Source organism: Nerophis lumbriciformis, linkage group LG17 (genome assembly GCF_033978685.3).
Source record: "Nerophis lumbriciformis linkage group LG17, RoL_Nlum_v2.1, whole genome shotgun sequence".
NCBI lineage: Eukaryota > Metazoa > Chordata > Actinopteri > Syngnathiformes > Syngnathidae > Nerophis > Nerophis lumbriciformis.
Window position 1 is genome coordinate 16,739,712 of NC_084564.2, and position 18,677 is coordinate 16,758,388.

The following is an 18,677-nucleotide window of genomic DNA, read 5'->3' on the forward strand; positions in this document are numbered from 1 at the left end:
GTCTGTTTTTAGACTTTAGCCAGTGACGTCGCAGACACTCGTCTTATGATTTGATGGTAAATGCTTTTTGGGGAAGAGTCCTGTTTTCCATCTTTCCAAGGTTAGCGGCTGATTCATTCACATCACATGTTTTTTCCCCCTGGTATCATGTTACTGTCTTGGTACTGTATCAACTTGAGTCTTTAAGGAAGTGGAAAAGTATAGCAGTCAAGTGTCTTCTTTAACGTGAACTCAGAACTGAACTTCAGAAGTTTTGGGCCTTTTCTCTGTAGAGTTGGCATGTTCTTGTCTCGACTATAATGTGTTCATAGTCATAAATAGGAGATTGAATGGCATACTTGCCAACCCTCCCGGATTTTCCGGGAGACTCCCGAAATTCAGCGCCTGTCCCGAAAACCTCCCGGGACAAATTTTCTCCCGAAAATCTCCCGAAATTCAGGCGGAGCTGGAAGCCACGCCCCCTCCAGCTCCATGCGGACCTGAGTGATGTCAGGTGCGCAACACCACGTAAATCGTTGGCCAACCAAAAAGTAACCCCAGTACGCTATAGCCAACATTCACCAGGAGATGGCAACAGACAAACATAGATAACTCTATTACATTATTCCCCTTTTAGAAATGTATAGAAGTTACTCAAAATAAATAAACAACCCAACCAAAAAATGCAGCAGCACAATTAAAAAACTGTACTTAAGCCACATTCTTTTTTTTTTTTTTTAGTACTGAACTCTTAACCCTCATTTGTAAAAAAATAACATGCTTATTATACAAACAGTATTTGTACACCTTTAACACAGATTTTTATACTCTCTTCAGAGATTCAGTTTTTTTGGTGGTACTCGAAACCTTTCTGGGTACCTGCGAAAGGGTGTTCAGCATGGTTAGAAAAATAGTGACAGAGAATAGAACAAGGATGGACAATTCAACCCTTAACTCAACAATGAGTAGATGAGTGTAATGTGTGTGTATATGTGTAAATAAATGAACACTGAAATTCAAGTATTTATTTTATTTATATATATATATATATATATATATATATATATATATATATATATATATAATAAATATATATACAGCTAGAATTCACTGAAAGTCAAGTATTTCCGCCCCACCCCGACCACGCCCCCACCCCCCACCTCCCGAAATCGGAGGTCACAAGGTTGGCAAGTATGGAATGGTTAGTTGATATTTATCTTGCAATTGACTGTTGATCAGTACAGTGTGCAGCAACTTATGACCCGTGCAGAAAATGAATGAATGAATGCTGTTTGGCTGCGGATTGATGAATGCATTCGATAAAGAAGACTTAGAAGTGCAGAAATGTATCACCTTCACATCTTGGAAACCTATCTAGTTGTGAAATTTTCTGAATCATCTCGTTCATTTCCACTCCAGACAGTGAGGCCATTCACAACTAGGAGTTATGGTGTCTGCATTTCGTCAAACACTGATTTTCCTAAGAGTTGTGTGTCTGGCACTGTATGTGTATTGCCTAAAATGCAAATTCCACAGCATAGTCAAGTAGAATTATGATGAAAATAGGATTGGAGAGTCTGTAGGGCACAGGTGTCAAACTCAAGGCCCGGGGGCCAAATCTGGCCCGCCACATTATTTTATGCGAAAGCCTGGAAATATGTAAATGGTAAATGGGTTATACTTGTATAGCGCTTTTCTACCTTCAAGGAACTCAAAGTGCTTTGACACTATTTCCACATTCACCCATTCACACACACATTCTCACACTGATGGCGGGAGCTGCCATGCAAGGCCCTAACCACGACCCATCAGGAGCAAGGGTGAAGTGTCTTGTTCAAGGACACAACGGACGTGACTAGGTTGGTAGAAGCCGGGGATCGAACCAGGAACCCTCAGTTTGCTGGCACGGCCACTCTCCCAACCGCGCCACGGCATCCCCAAATAGTATGCGTTCATAAAATGCTTAATCTTGTCTTACTAAACATGTTTGTTCTTTCCCTTTTGACATTAAATAATATAATAATATTTAGATAATATTTGAATATTGTTTTTAATATTGTTTTTAATATTGTTGTGCAGCACTTTGGAAACATATTTGTTGTTTAAATGTGCTATATAAATAAAGTGGATTGGATTGGATTAAAACATCATGTACTGCATGCAATTACATATCTTTTAAAATTCCATGTTATCAAAATCTAAATAATATATTATCATGTATTCCAAAAATATTTTTTTGTTAAAACAATGATAAATACTGTACTTAAATATCTCCTTGACCTATGATTTCAAAACAAATTATCAATCAAATTGTAGACTGTAAAATTGACAATAGATTTTACGGTTAAATTCCGCCGACTGAGTTTTTTTTACTGTAAAATCAACGTTGGTACTTTTTTCCATATACAGTAAGACACTACAACATAAAAAAACAAACAAACAACTAAACAAACATTAAAACAACAAGATTTTACATTTGAAAAAAAAAAAGGAAAAAAAAGGCAGCTCTGTTGCATGAATTTTACCGCTAAAAACAGTGGTATTGTTTTTCCATTCCATTCATTATTATAATTTTTTTATATGGCAAAAAAACCCCACTGCTTTTACTGTAAAATTCTGGTGGCTGAGCTTCCAGATTTTAAAGTAAAATTTAAATATATTGTTAATGTATTACATATATATATACCGCATTTTTCAGAGTATAAGGCGCACCGGAGTATAAGTCGCACCTGACAAAAATGCATAATAAAGAAGGAAAAAAACATTTATAAGTCGCACTGGAGCCCGACCAAACTATGAAAAAAAACTGCGACTTATAGTCCGAAAAATACGGTATATTATCATGTATTCCAAAAATATTTTTTTGTTAAAATAAAGATAAATACTGTACTTAAATATGTCCTTGACCTATGATTTCAAAACAAATTATCAATCAAATTGTAGACTGTAAAATTGACAATAGATTTTACGGTTAAATTCCGCCGACTGAGTTTTTTTTACCGTAAAATCAACTTTGGTACTTTTTTCCATATAGAGTAAGACACATTAAACATAAAAAAACAAACAAACAACTAAACAAACATTAAAACAACAAGATTTTACATTAAAAAAAAAAAAAAAAAAAAAGGCAGCTCTGTTGCATGAATTTTACCGCTAAAAACAGTGGTATTGTTTTTCCATTCCATTCATTATTATAATTTTTTTATATGCCAAAAAACCCCCACTGCTTTTACTGTAAAATTCTGGTGGCTGAGCTGCCAGATTTTAAAGTAAAATTTAAATATATTGTTAATGTATTACATATATATATATATATATATATATATATATATATATATATATATATATATATACACCGCATTTTTCAGAGTATAAGGCGCACCGGAGTATAAGTCGCACCTGCCAAAAACGCATAATAAAGAAGGAAAAAAACATATATAAGTCGCACTGGAGCCCGGCCAAACTATGAAAAAAACTGCGACTTATAGTCCGAAAAATACGGTACATGTAAACTCATTGTTAAAAGTGGCCCTCTGAGCGCAACCATAACTGCGATGTGGCCCTCAATGAAAACGAGTTTGACACCCCTGCATTAGGGTGTCTAGGCGGCGCATCAAGTACAACTAATACTAAATAAACTGTATGCCAGAAAGGACAGAACAAGAGCAAATCAAATACATGAATAGCCTAGAATAGCAGCTACAAGGGAGTTTCCATTACTTGTTGACACTGACAACAAAAAGACGTGAGGAGGGAGATAGCGAATAGAAAGAGAGGGAAAAAAATGAGAAATGGCTAACTTCCAAGTCGTCTATCCTAAGTCTTTCTCTGAACCCTGCCCTCACACTCTGGATGGCCGCCTGCCAGAGATACTGATTTATTATTTCTGCATACTCCCCAAATCCTCTTTTGGCTTCTACGCGACTATATTGGCTTCTGTGATATACACTCCTGTTCCGTGTTGCATATATCCCACAGCAAACGCCATTCCTTCCACTGTCTCCACGGGGGCGCCGCTTTTACCCCAGAATATGCAATAAGAAAGTTGACAAACTAAGGAGTGTTAGGTACTGTTCACTAGCACAGTGTTTTTCAACCACTGTGCCGCGGCACTACGGTCTGGTGTGCCCCGGGAGATTATGTAATTTTACCTATTTGGGTTAAAAATATTTTTCTGCAAACCAGTAATTATAGTCTGCAAATGATGTGTTGTAGTTGAGCTCGGCCGAGTAACCGTGTAATACTCTTCCATACCAGTAGGTCGCAGCCGGTAGCTAATTGCTTTGTAGATGTTGCAAACAGCGGGAGGCTGAGTGCAGGTAAAAAGGTGTCTAATGTTTAAACCAAAAATAAACAAAAGGTGAGTGCCTCTAAGAAAAGGCATTGAAGGTTAGGGAAGGCTATGCAGAACGAAACTTCAACTGAACTGGCTACAAAGTAAACAAAAACAGAATGCTGGACGACAGCAAAGACTTACTGCGGAGCAGAGACGGCGTCCACAATGTACATCCGAACATGACATGACAATCAACAATGTCCCCACGAAGAAGGATGAAAACAACTGAAATATTCTTGATTGCTAAAACAAAGTAGATGCGGGGAATATCGCTCAAAGGAAGACATAAAACTGCTACAGGAAAATACCAAAAAAAAGAGAAAAAGCCACCAAAATAGGAGCACAAGACAAGAACTAGAACACTACACACAGGAAAACAGCAACAAAGTCCAAATAAGTCAGGGGGTGATGTGACAGGTGGTGACAGTACACCTACTTTGAGACAATAGCTATATTGATGCATGCTTGGTTATGGTTTAAAGTCATATCCAACAATTGCGACAACGACTTTTTACTGTCAACTGAGTTTCCTTTTTTAATGATTTCTGCTGGTGGTGTACCTCCGGATTTTTGTCATTGCAAAAATTGTGCCTTGGCTCAAAAAAGGTTGAAAAACACTGCACTAGCATAATACAGTACACACATATATTTTCATGTATTTGTGTTGAATACGTCTTTTCCAAACGTCTTGCTAAAAATGGACATCCAGGTAGGGTTACAGTGCCACCTCTTGCAAGTACAGTAGTCTCTTGTGCTTTATGGAGTCTGTGGGTAATCACTTAAGAAGAAGATGTTGGCGATTTAAGCATGAAAACAAGATGTTATCCAGTCAAGCAAAGAAAGTCTGACAGTAATATTCCATCATAGTTTGTACTATGTTAAATGGAGTGGATTTATTGGTTCATCGTCTCAACAGAAGGGGTGTAACGGTACGCTGTATTCGGTTTTAGGGTTCTCCTTGGCCTTATCCAGAGCCATGACTTCCGCTATACCAGGGGTCGGCAACCCAAAATGTTGAAAGAGCCATATTGGACCAAAAATACAAAAACAAATCTATCTGGAGCCGCAAAAAAATAAAAGCCATATTACATACAGATAGTGTGTCATGAGATATAAATTGAATTAAGATGACTTAAAGGAAACTAAATGAGCTCAAATATAGCTACAAATGAGGTATAATGATGCAATATGTACATATAGCTAGCCTAAATAGCATGTTAGCATCGATTAGCTTGCAGTCATGCAGTGACCAAATATGTCTGATTAGCACTCCACACAAGTCAATAACATCAACAAAACTCACCTTTGTGGATTCATGCACAACGTTAAAAGTTTGGTGGACAAAATGAGACAGAAAAAGAAGTCGCATAAAACACGTCCTAGAATGTCGGAGAAAGTTATACATGTAAACAAACTAAGGTGAGTTCAAGGACCGCCAAAATTAGTAGGACAAAACGGTGCTCGCCAAATACTGGAATCAGTGAAGCATGTTTAATATAAATAGTGTGCTTTATAACAATTGGGGAGGTTTGTGTCATGTTTGTCCTCCTACAGAAACCATATTAAAAAAACACAAAACATATTTTCCCCTCAACTTTTTACATTTTTGAAAAAGCTCCAGAGAGCCACTAGGACGGCGCTAGAGCCGCGGGTTGCCGACCCCTGCGCTATACAAAGTCTGGACTATACTGTATTTGTTTACGGAGAAGATAAATGACAAGAGATGGGTACCTTTCACATTTGAACTGATATGATGCCAATTTGTGGTACCTGGGAATCAATAAAGTACTCAACGGTACACATTTTCAGTACTTTTGTGTGTGTTCATGGGTTAATAAATATTAATTGTACATACATCCATCCATCCATCCATTTTCTACCGCTTATTCCCTTTGGGGTCGCGGGGGGCGCTGGAGCCTATCTCAGCTACAATTGGGCAGAAGGCGGGGTACACCCTGGACAAGTCGCCACCTCAGGGACGGCGTGGCGCAGTGGAAGAGTGGCCGTGCGCAACCCGAGGGTCCCTGGTTCAATCCCCACCTCGTACCAACCTCGTCATGTCCGTTGTGTCCTGAGCAAGACACTTCACCCTTGCTCCTGATGGCTGCTGGTTAGCGCCTTGCATGGCAGCTCCCGCCATCAGTGTGTGAATGTGTGTGTGAATGGGTAAATGTGGAAGTAGTGTCAAAGCGCTTTGAGTACCTTGAAGGTAGAAAAGCGCTATACAAGTACAACCCATTTATCATTTATTTATTTATTTATCATCGCAGGGCCAACACAGATAGACAGACAACATTCACACTCACATTCACACACTAGGGCCAATTTAGTGTTGCCAATCAACCTATCCCCAGGTGCATGTCTTTGGAGATGGGAGGAAGCCGGAGTACCCGGAGGGAACCCACGCAGTCACGGGGAGAACATGCAAACTCCACACAGAAAGATCCCGAGCCCGGGATCGAACTCAGGACTACTCAAGACTTTCGTATTGTGAGGCAGACGCACTAACCCCTCCTCCACCGCACTGCCTAATTGTACATATATATATATATTTTATATATATGAGCTAATAACGATAATGTGTTGTCCAGTTGTTATATTTTGACTTTGTACACTTCTGAGTCTCATTTGCAAGTATTATATAATATACAGGAAAAACACGCACTCTCCAAAAAACGTAATAAAACAAAAATAAAGAGGTGCACGGCAAAAAGTGTACTTAAAGAAAAAGCAAAGCCAGCAACTGTCGTGTTCTTCTAATAATTTTAATACAAACTGCACAGGCGCTGTCAAACACAGACCTGTCTGTGTTTGGTAGCGCCTGCACAGTTTGTATTAAAATGCTAGCCTTGCATTTTCTTTAAGTATTATATTGTGTGAATGAGTGTGTATTGTAACGTGCATCTTTTCTAGAGTTTTCTTTACCAAATTTGAAGGTGTAGAAATCGCCATGTAAAATCGTGAATGCTAATTAGTAGGGAGTATATTGAAAAGCCAAGGTAAAATAGCTTCGATCTTTGGAAAAGTGGAGCCTTATTTTATGTTCGATCGTTTTCTATAATGCGTATTTACTTGGCTATAATTGAAAATTGCAACATTACCTTGAGGCAGTTTGGGTTTGTTTCCCTACCAAATGTTTGAGCTTGGCATAGTCTGCAACCGGACGTGACGTCACAGGCTCGGTATCGAAATATGACGCTGTTTGATTTTACATTAATTAATACCGGTTGTGCCGACAGAATTTGGTCCCATTTAGAGTTCGGAAATCGGTTAAAAAAATATATGGTCTTTTTTCTGCAACATCAAGGTATATATTGACGCTTACATAGGTCTGGTGATAATGTTCCCCTTTAAGGTATTCATGTGTGATTACAAGCTTCTGTTATGAAGCTGGTTGTTGCGAGTTCTTTCTGACGTCACTTCCTGTGTGGGGCGCGGTCTTTCTGGCGTCACTTCCTCTCCGAACTCAGTTTGTAAACGATCGATGAGTCCATACAAAGCTAAGAGCCGGAGATTCAAGAAATAAACGGCGCACTTACCTGTGTAAAAAAATAATGCAAGGAGAGGAACTTTAAACGATGGTTTAGTGTAGCTGACACAGGGCTTAACCGAAATAATTATTAGTTTAAGGAGTTATCCGGCTTAATGTAGACAGGGCCTAAGTGTTGAGGTGGGTGATGGTAATGGCACAGTTTGGACAAGACCATCGGTTCTCCTCACTTTCAGAGGCTGTGCTGTGAAGAGGCAGCTCCGAAGGAGTGAGCAGGTGCATGGGAATTGGGGAATCATTGAATATGCATGGTACTGTGGCTCGCGGAAAAATACATCTCCAGCGGGATGACAGGCGGGTGGATATGACGAACTGGAATTGCCGCAAATTGCAACCATTTTGACCCCAGTCATGACCTGCTGACCCTCTCTCCACCGTCTCACTCTCCAACATCATCAAGATGTTTCCCCAGACTGATGCGGAAGTACAGACCAGGACAGCTAATGATTCCAGCTAAAATCAAAGGCTAGCCCGTGGAAATGGAGATTGCTGCCCCCTACCACCACCACCTACCGGCAACACATGTGGAGAAAACAGGAGTGAGGGGTTCCCCGTGTGTTTGGATCACAGCAATCACACTGGGAGAGCAATAAGCCGCCATCACGACGAGAAGCAAGATGAGAAGAGCTCACTTGGCGATCAATGCAGGATATTGTTGTGGTGATTTCCTAACAACATTTTATTTCTCTCATTTTGTTTGGGAAGACTACAGGAAACATCCCCCAACATCAAACAACTTGACAGAAAAAGATGAGACCGTTCTCTACCCCCACCCGACTCGGCGGCGTAATGACCTTTTAAATCATGCTTGACATTTTTAAGCTGGAACAGTGGAGTCTCTGGCAATATCCCGAGCTGTGATATTAAAAACTGCTGCTGGTAATCTCATTGCTTTGTTTGATGACTAGCATTATGGTAACCCCCGCCCCTAAACCTGGACCACCATATAGCCTCTTGAGAGCATCCACTCCCACCCAAATTTGCCCTTGCCTTGACACCGGTTGCTATTGGAGCTGTTGTCAAGGGCGGGCCGCTCGTAACACCGCGGAAGAAATTGTGGTGACATTACTTTTGGATATTTGCACAAAGTCGGCATCACAACATTTCTGATTTATTACGGCTCTCCGTGAAGGTGAAGTCAAATGAGGTGTTACGTGAAATCTGCGTGCTGCTGCTGTGCAAGGGCACCACTCACCCCCACCCGCCTGATTCAGGCATCAGCATGAGATGCAACACGCAGTCGCTAATTAGTGCAGCGCGGATGTCTTCATAATGACACCTAATCACCTGAGCATGGCAGCGAGCATACGGTGGCGGACGGGCCGCCATAATGCCTGAGCAGCACACAAAAAAAGCAGAGGCTTTTGTGGCTAAAATGTGCGTGACAGCAGCCGCTCCGCGTTTGAATTGCACGCCTTCTCCCTGGTGGCATGGTTAGGTGTTACACCTCGCTTTAGAAGCCACCCTAATTGGCCCGCTGGGCACCAGGGGGAAGGACCAGCAGTTGGTTTGCAGTGACAGCGGTTTTCCTCTTCGAATAAATCATCTTCTCACTTGCGGCATTGATTGGATCATGGTTATTATACAGTGGAAAGAAGCACTCTGTAGGGACACTTATTATAGTATGGCTAGTTCGTGTACTATTGTGTGCTTAGCTGTTGTGTAGCTCATAATGTCTAGTAGCCTGGCGAGTATACCCTACTATGTTTACTTTTTATATGACTTTACTAAAATACAAGAACATATTAAACGTTTATGCTTGTTGGAAGACATTTAAATGTTGACTGAGTATTGAGTTTTGCACAAGTAAACACGCTGCAGGACTGCTTGTATTGAACATTTTACATGCAAGCCGATATCATCCGATACTTTTTTTTTTTGGCAAATCAGAACAGCCCTAAACTGACTCTACGCATGCACCTCCAAAACCCTCAAATCTAGACTCCAAACATCTCAGAACAAGCTAGTCAGATTACTTCTAGACCTCCACCCCAGATCCCACCTCACTCCTAACCCACTTCTCCAAAGTGGGCTGGCTCAGGGTGGAGGACAGAGTAAAACAACTTGCACTGAGCCTAGTCTATAAAATCCGCTACACCTCCCTGATACCGAAGTACATGTCAAACTACTTCCTTAACGTAAATGACCGCCATAACCACAACACCAGGGGGAGCTCCACTAACCACGTTAAACCCAGATTCCGATCTAACAAAGGTCTTAACTCATTCTCTTTCTATGCCACATCAATGTGGAATGCGCTCCCAACAGGTATAAAAGAAAGGGCATCTCTATCCTCCTTCAAAACCGCAATAAAAGTACACCTCCAGGCAACTTCAACCCTAAACTAACACCCTCCCCGGATTGTTAATAATCAAACGTAAACAATCAAATGCAGATATTTTTCTTATGCCTTCTGATCTCTCTCTCTCTCTCTCTATGTCCACTACTTGCTGTACATATCCTACCAAGTCACACCTACACTGTTTCAATATCCATTTCTCTGTTCTCAATTGTTGATGACTGATGATAACAACCAAACCTAACCCCCCCTCCTCCACACCCCAAATTTTAAATAATGTAAATAATTCAATGTATACACCCTGATGATTATCTTGTGTGATGACTGTATTATGATGATAGTATATCTGATAGTATATATCTGTATCATGAATCAATTTAAGTGGACCCCGACTTAAACAAGTTGAAAAACGTTTTCGGGTGTTACCATTTAGTGGTCAATTGTACGGAATATGTACTTCACTGTGCAACCTACTAATAAAAGTCTCAATCAATTAATCAAAAACTCTCGCCAGACCCTTGTAGTTCGCTGAGCTCCACACAAGGATTCAAACAACAATGGCGGCACGCAGCGAGGAGTCGTGTGCTGACATTCATTCGGTTATTGCAACTGTTTTGCGACATCGATCGTCTACTGACATTGCTGCGTTGTTTCAGTAAAAGTTCTCTAACTTTTCGCTCTGTCGTTATCCAATATGTCGGCTGTTCTGTTTTGGATTTCCCAGCGTCGCTCATCAGCGTCTCGGGTTGATTTCCATGTGAGTGGTTGAAGTAGCACGTCATTCAAGATAACAGACAAGTGGTTTTACGAGGCCCCGCCTTCTGAAATACATCTCCTATTGAGAAGTCCCAGATCCTTGTGTAAATCTGGTGAGAGTCAGATTAGAACAGCCCAGTAAATAGTTCTGATAATTTTGTGAAGGCTGTGCATTAAAGAACATTTCCGTATAGGAAGTATATTGGGCAGCTTTTGTGACAAATTGACACAATGGCCTTGTGGTTAGAGTGTCCGCCCTGAGATCGGTAGGTCGTGAGATCAAACCCCGGCCGAGTCATACCAAAGACTGTAAAAATGGGACCCATTACCTCCCTGTTTGGCACTCAGCATCAAGGGTTAGAACTGGGGGTTAAATCACCAAAATGATTCCCGAGCGCAGCCACCGCTGCTGCTCACTGCTCACCAGGGGATGAGTCTACCGCAGAGAGTAATTTCACCACACCTAGTGTGTATGACTATCAGTGGTACTTTAACTTTAATACTTTAAATTACATGATATAACTCCATCCATCCATCCATTTTCTACCGCTTGTCCCTCTCGGGCTCGCGGGGGAGTGCTGGAGCCTATCCCAGCTGCATTCGGTCGGAAGGCGGGGTACATCCTGGACAAGTCGCCACCTCATCGCAGGGCCAACACAGATAGACAGACAACATTCACGTTGGCCCTAGTTTAGTGTTGCCAATCAACCCATGATGCAATATTCCAAACAAAAAAGCTGTCAGCTGAGTTCAATATAGGGATGTCCGATAATGGCTTTTTGCCGATATCCGATATTCCGATATTGTCCAACTCTTTAATTACCGATACCGATATCAACCGATACCGATATATACAGTCGTGGAATTAACACATTATTATGCCTAATTTGGACAACCAGGTATGGTTAAAAAATAATAAAATAAAATAAAAAATAAATTAAAAACATTTTCTTGAATAAAAAAGAAAGTAAAACAATATAAAAACAGTTACATAGAAACTAGTAATTAATGAAAATTAGTAAAATTAACTGTTAAAGGTTATTACTATTAGTGGACCAGCAGCACACACAATCATGTGTGCTTACGGACTGTATCCCTTGCAGACTGTATTGATATATATTGATATATAATGTAGGAACCAGAATATTAATAACAGAAAGAAACAACCTTTTTGTGTGAATGAGTATGAATGAGTGTAAATGGGGGAAGGAGTTTTTTTGGGTTGGTGCACTAATTGTAAGTATATGTTGTGCTTTTTATGTTGATTTAATAAAAAAATTAAAAAAAACGATACCGATAATTAAAAAAACGATACCGATAATTATCGGCAGGCCGATATTATCGGACATCTCTAGTTGAATACATAGGTTTTTTTTACATTCTGCTAAATTTACCTGCTTAGATATAACAAAAAGTTTTGACATTTAGCACAAGTGAACCAAACTGCACCAGAAATTACTTGAGAAATTGGTTTCGGTCCATTTGTTTGCTGCACACCAGGATGTGGACGCTCTCATTCACACTTGACCAAACAAAGACCAAAAGAGTGAGAACTGAGGTATTGATTGAATATGTTGTTTTAATATTAGCAGTAGTAGTAGAAGTAATTGTTGCAGTTTGGTATACAAGTGCTGCGTATCAAAAGGTGTTCAGTAAAAAGCATGTACTACGCACACAAGGTTTAATATTCTATAGCGAGTTGTTTACTATGGTTCATACCTGCTCTACAAACCTGCTCAGTTGGATCAATCAAGCATTAATGTACAGTCTATATTTGTCGAAATTTAATCAAACGCTTACTTAGAATGGGTTTACATCATTGTAACACTTTATTGAATGATATGAATATGATAAACCGGGTTTTCTTAACCTTTTTGATCTTGCGGCCCAACTTTTCCACTACACAGAGGCCCGGATCCCACTCAAACATTAACTCTGAATTAGTAATCTTGGCAACACTTTAGCATGGGGAACACATATTCACCATTAATTAGTAATGGTGAACATGCAAATTAGTAACATATTGCCTCTTAATTAGTCATTATTAAGTACTTATTAATGCCTTATTATACAACCAGTAAGCCATTGACTAAGAGTCTTCCCTCAATAACCTCAGAATTATTGCTTATTAGTAATCCTAACCCTAACCCTAAACCTAACCCTAACCTTTATATGTTCCCCTAGTGTCCAAATAACTCTAAATTAAGTCTTTGTTACTTTAATAAGCAACTAATTAATGGTGAAGGTAACACTTTAGTATGGGGAACATATTATGTTAATAAGCAACTAATTAATGTTGAATATGTTCCCCATACTATAGTGTTACCATAATCTTACACTTGATTGTAATCGTATTCAGTAATTAAATTTAACGTACTTACAGTTAACAATGTTGTCAAATTATATGAAACAATGTGTTAATTACAAAGATCAATTTATTTAACACATAAACACAAATGTATTTAACACATACACCTTAGGTTTATGAGTTAAATAAACATGATTACAAAAATAAGTACTGATCAAATATACTGCATAAGAAGGAATGCAAAATAAATTTACATACAATTATTTTGCACTAAAATAAATATACTAACTTAATAGTGAATTTGTTTCTTAACTTAAATGCCAATCAAATTAAAGTGCAAATGAAAGAACAGCTTCACCACTTTAGTCATCATTTTTGTGCTTAAGAAACTTCTCGATGCCTTTAGCTCCAGGTTTCTTTTGTTTGTTTGAGATCCTCATCACTGCCACAAGTGGAGGGAAAGTGTATTACAACTGAGTAACGCAACAGCTCAAACAAACCACAACTGAGAAAAATATATTTTTTGTAGGCCCTATAGGGGGTGCTCACTACCCAACAATGCGGAGAAACACTGTGATAAACTATTAGAATTGTCAGATAATATGATGCAGTGCTGTGTAACACAAACTCTGAACTAGGTTTGTACGGTATACCGGTATTAGTATCGTACCGCGATACTAATGAATAATTTTCGGTATGATACCATCTTTGAAATGTACCGGTCCTGCACCACCCCGCGCCCGCATCGAAGTCACGTCGTGACATTGCTGGCTTACGAGCAGAGGAGCATGTTCGGCGGCACACAATCACAGAGTACTTTACAAGCAGACACAGTGTGTAGACAGAAAAGGGAGAACATACGCATTTTGGCTTAAAGGGGAACATTATCACCAGACCTATGTAAGCATCAATATATACCCTGATGTTGCAGAAAAAAGACCATATATTTTTTTAACCGATTTCCGAACTCTAAATGGGTGAATTTTGGCGAATTAAACGCCTTTCTATTATTCGCTCTCGGAGCGATGACGTCACAACGTGACGTCACATCGGGAAGCAATCCGCCATTTTCTCAAACACATTACAAACACCGAGTCAAATCAGCTCTGTTATTTTCCGTTTTTTCGACTGTTTTCCGTACCTTGGAGACATCATGCCTCGTCGGTGTGTTGTCGGAGGGTGTAACAACACGAACAGGGACGGATTCAATTTGCACCAGTGGCCCAAAGATGCAAAAGTGGCAAGAAATTGGACGTTTGTTCCGCACACTTTACCGACGAAAGCTATGCTACGACAGAGATGGCAAGAATGTGTGGATATCCTGCGACACTCAAAGCAGATGCATTTCCAAAGTCAAAGAAATCTGCCGCCAGACCCCCATTGAATCTGCCGGAGTGTGTGAGCAATTCAGGGACAAAGGACCTCGGTAGCACGGCAAGCAATGGCGGCAGTTTGTTCTCGCAGACGAGCGAGCTAAACCCCCTGGATATCTTGGCTCACACCGTCCCTTATGCCACCGAAGATGATCAAGAGAAGAATATCGACCCTAGCTTCCCTGGCCTGCTGACATCAACTCCAAAACTTGACAGATCAGCTTTCAGAAAAAGAGAGCGGATGAGGGTATGTCTACAGAATATATTAATTGATGAAAATTGGGCTGTCTGCACTCTCAAAGTGCATGTTCTTGCCAAATGTATTTCATATGCTGTAAACCTAGTTCATAGTTGTTAGTTTCCTTTATAGCCAAACAAACACATACCAATCGTTGGTTAGAAGGTGATCGCCGAATTTGTCCTCGCTTTCTCCCGTGTCGCTGGCTGTCGTGTTGTTTTCGTCTGTTTCGCTTGCATACGGTTCAAACCGATATGGCTCAATAGCTTCAGTTTCTTCTTCAATTTCGTTTTCGCTACCTGCCTCCACACTACAACCATCCGTTTCAATACATGCGTAATCTATTGAATCGCTTAAGCCGCTGAAATCCGAGTGTGAATCCAAGCTAATGTCGCTATACCTTGCTGTTCTATGCGCCATGTTTGTATTGGCATCACTATGTGACGTCACAGGAAAATGGACGGGTGTATATAACGATGGTTAAAATCAGGCACTTAGAAGCTTTTTTTTAGGGATATTGCGTGATGGGTAAAATTTTGAAAAAAACTTCGAAAAATAAAATAAGCCACTGGGAACTGATTTTTAATGGTTTTAACCCTTCTGAAATTGTGATAATGTTCCCCTTTAAAAACTAACGATAAAGGTGGAGTTATAACACTGAAACACCCTCAGGAAGAGGTGCTTTAAGATATGGCTAGCTAGCTAGCGGCTAACCGGTACCGGTACCAAAATATTGGTATTGTTACAACACTACTCTGAACATCTTCAAACAGTAAAGCTAAGGTGTTTAGATGCAACTATTGTATGCTGTCATTCCCACAGGTGTGTGTTGCCATAGAGAAATTGCAAGTGAGCTAACATTGGCGGGCAGGTAGAGGCTTGTCCTCACCTGCCAGCTCTCAAGAAGTGTCGGATATGGAAGTGCTGAGCTCCTCTCATCCCAACACTCAAGCCTCTCTCTCAAAAACACACTAGGGAACATCTGACTCTCTGTTAGCTCCTCATTTCCGGATTACGCAACTGCGCGAGCAGCGTCCAGAGACAGCACCAAGGAGTGGGGGGGGTCAACACATGTCGTCAGGGAAAAGCCGTGCGTGGCACAGACGGAAGCTGCGAGTCTGCAAACCCAGCACTTAGCAGAGGAGGCATGCTGAGATTTAGATTGGATGGCTTCAAATTATACCAGAGAGCTGGCGGCTTAGTTAGACGACGGATTAACATCTACTTCACATCAAGAGCTTTTTGCTTGCAACATCCATAAGAACATTCGCAGGAAAAAAAAAAAAAGGACACGCACATGCAATTACTTTAGTTAGAAGCGGTCTGGGAGTAAAGACGGGCTGCCAACCATGCTAAGACAGTTCATAAACTCTCCAAAACATTTGGAATTGAGGCCATGCCATCACGGGATTCCCCCAAGAGACTGGCATTGGTTCAAGGGTTGATCACTAGTTATATTTGAAGGGACCATTTTACGGATTCAAGATTTAATACACAAAAAATGCCATTAAACAAGGGTAGATTAGGCCAAAAGATAAACTGCACATAGCCTAATCTCCATGGAGAGTGAGTGGAAAAACCTGGTAAACATCTTCTGGGGTATTTGCTAATAAACTCCCACCTTCTCCCTAAGGGGCTGCCACTGCCTGGGACACCATATTGTCATTAAAGACCATGGCGCGGCACAAACCACAGCGGTCACATCTCGGGAGGCCGGATTGTTCCGCTGAGGACGGGCCCTCGGTCCCAACCGTTGTGCTGCTCACACTAAGGAGCCAACAAAGCTGCCAGGCAGATGGACTAAATAATTTTTACTTCATCTCAAGAGACCTTTTGTGTGGAATGAAAAAAAAAAAAGTAAAATTCCCCCCCCAAAAAAACGGTTTAAAGGAAAAACCCTGCTGTAGGTTGTTTTTCCCAGACAGGCTTGAGATTAATTGATTTCAAGCTGAATCGTCAGCCTTGAACCATCAGTAGGACGCCTCTCTGGTGGATACTAAACAACTGGAGGCAGGGCCTTAAGAGGGGAGCATTATAATCATCTCCCTGTACATGAGCGCTCTGGAAGAGACGGCATATAGGGTGGAGGTTGCGTCTGGGTGGTCGAAAGAGGAGGGGTGAGGAAGACACAAGGAGGATGAATCCAAACGAGAGGGTCTTTTCTGCAGCCTGACAGCGCTTGTGTGTCTCCAGCAGATGGACTATTGTCTGCAGAGTCTTGCAGAGTGGCTGCCGAGAGGTATCCTTGCGCCCGCACGGGGCTGACCCATTCTTTGTCCCGTACTTCACCTCCCTGTCCTCAGCCCCGGGCTTTGTGCGATATGTCTCCCCTCTGTTTTTGTTTTGTTTGGTCTTTTATTATTTTGAGAGAACGGGTCATTTCTCTCTGTTTGTGTTGTCTGAGGAACACGTTGGATGCTTGGTACCGACAGAGAAAGAATGCTGAGTCGGACTGTTAGAGGCTCGTTTGTTGGCTGTCCGTTTCAGAGGACAAAACGACTTGAGGACGAGCGTATAAATCACCAGCAGACAAACAACTGTGTGACAATGTGGCAACAAGGACCAGCAACCAAACGCAACCTCATCCCTTTGTTGCTCCCGTTTCTACTCATAATATCATCTACAAGTGTGTGAATGTGAGTGTGAATGTTGTCTGTCTATCTGTGTTGGCCCTGCGATGAACTGCCGATTTATCCAGGGTGTACCCCACCTTCCACCGGACTGCAGCTGGGATAGGTTCCAGCCCCCCGGGAACCCGAAAGAGACAAGCGGTAGTATATAGCTGGATGCCCGAGTACGGGGGTCAGCAACCCACGGCTCTAGACCCGCATGTGGCTCTTTAGCGCCGACCAAGTGGCTCCCTGGACCTCTTTAAGAGATGTGTGAAAATGGAAAAAGATGAAGAAAAGATATGTTTTAATATATTTTCTGTAGGATGACAAACATGACACAAACCTTCCTAATTGTTAGAAATCCCACTGTTTACATGAAACATGCTTCACTGACGAGAGTATTTGGCAAGCACCGTTTTGTCCTACTAATTTCAGCGATCCTTGAACTCGTCGTAGTTTGTTTACATGTACAACTTTCTCCGACGCTGCCACAGAAATACGTGTTTTATGCCACTACTTCTTTGTCTCATTTTGTCCCCCAAACGTTTTATACTGTGCGTGAATGCACAAAGGTGAGCTTTGTTGATTTTATTGATTTGCTGGAGTGCTTATCAGGCATATTTGGTCAATCCATGACTGCAAGCTAAACGATGCTAACATGCTACTTATGTTAAATGTATGTACATATTGCATATTATGCTTCGTTTGTAGGTATATTTGAGCTAATTTAATTTCCTTTACTTTTGTCCTATGTGTATTTAATTTATATTTGCATGTCACATGACACATTTAGGTAACATTGGCTGCATTTCTCATAGTTGTCTGTGTGCCATGTTGTTCCAAACCACAGCAAACATTACCCAGCTTGCAAAGATAGTAATAATTCCATTAGAAGAAGACAACCTGCTGTTTCCTTAAACTTGGGCACACACATCTATACCTTTGGCCATTTTCCATCCATCCATCCATCTTCTTCCGCTTATCCGAGGTCGGGTCGCGGGGGCAGCAGCCTAAACAGGGAAGCCCAGACTTCCCTCTCCCCAGCCACTTCGTCCAGCTCCTCCCTGGGGATCCCGAGGCGTTCCCAGGCCAGCCGGGAGAGATAGTCTTCCCAACGTGTCCTGAGTCTTCCCCGTGGCCTCCTACCGGTCGGACGTGCCCTAAACACCTCCCTAGGGAGGCGTTCGGGTGGCATCCTGACCAGATGCCCGAACCACCTCATCTGG

General features: G+C 41.2%; 1 protein-coding gene across 8 annotated transcripts in view; it reads right to left on the bottom strand.

Annotated features, from left to right (window-relative positions):
* robo2 (roundabout, axon guidance receptor, homolog 2 (Drosophila)) overlaps positions 1-18,677 on the bottom strand; it is an 852,180-nt gene that overhangs the window by 274,709 nt on the left and 558,794 nt on the right. Inside the window, exon 1 of one of the 8 annotated variants that reach the window (XM_061972624.2) lies at positions 5,619-5,806. The exons of the other annotated variants lie outside the window; for them this stretch is intronic. The gene's annotated coding sequence lies outside the window, so the exon portion shown is untranslated. Of the gene's footprint in view, positions 1-5,618; positions 5,807-18,677 lie in introns of those variants that run through there. 8 annotated transcript variants of the gene reach the window in all.